We start from the raw sequence: 1,078 nt of genomic DNA, 5'->3' as shown, positions 1-1,078 counted from the left end.
ACATTAGTGTACCCAACAATGAGTTTTGCAGCAGTGTCCTATTCAGTTTGTCATAAGATATCTAAACTTACTATTTTAGAAGCAATGAGGCTTGAAAAATGAGAGAAGCATATGTTGAAAACCAAAGCTTTTCAATAGAGAACCTTGCATATGTTCTCTACTTTCAATGTCAGGTGAATTGTATCGTGAATAGGAACCATAGGTGTCTTGATAAAACAGAGACACAAATAGAGGCCTAGCCCTTGTGCGCATTCTGGCAATGAATGTGCATCAGATTATGCGAATGGACATTGGAATAGGATCAAAGTTAGAGAATACTGTGCAAAGTCATATTTGAATAAATTCAGTTTTTTAACGTCCTATAATTCACCATCACGTATCTTGAATGTGTGATCGTGCATAAGCAGGTGCTAGTCGTGTAAACTCCTCCATCTGGTGCTCAGTGTCATGAAGCCCAAGTACTGACCAGGAGGGAGGAATATAGTGCGTGCTTGAGGTTAACTGCAGCAGGTGGAGGGCGGCAGGAACACCTCCAAATTAAGCCGTGTTCGCCTCCTATTGAAGGTTTTTTTCTTTTAAGTTGTACAAAAACTGGTTTTCACGATGACATTTTCATACATGTATGTAACGTGTATGACTTTCGAATTTTGAATGAATGCAGAGCTGCGTTCCTGTGACGATTTGACAGACAGGGCTTGCACATGAGCGCTTGAGCAGCATTGGCTGCAGTCTGTCATTGTTGGCTGAGCAGCACAAGTGGATGCTCCCTGAAGTGTTTTTTTACTTTTTTATTGTACAAAACAACATGTTTCCTATAACATTTCGATATATGTATATAACGCACTTTGACCTTGAATTCTGATGGAAAGATAGGCCGCACTTGGGCTGCAATGTAACAGGCAGGTAACTGCACTTGCGCAGTTGAGCACCGCTGGCTGCTGGGCCTGTCACTGATGTCAGAGGCGCAGTTAATTGCTCCATTGACTTTTTCATTTGCCTTTGTAAAACAATGGCTTCATGATGACGTTAACACACTTTGACTTTGAATTTTAAGGGAATGCATGGGTGTGCTGCAGCT

The sequence above is a fragment of the Castor canadensis genome, chromosome 14 (assembly GCF_047511655.1).
Source record: "Castor canadensis chromosome 14, mCasCan1.hap1v2, whole genome shotgun sequence".
NCBI lineage: Eukaryota > Metazoa > Chordata > Mammalia > Rodentia > Castoridae > Castor > Castor canadensis.
This window is presented reverse-complemented; position numbering follows the sequence as displayed.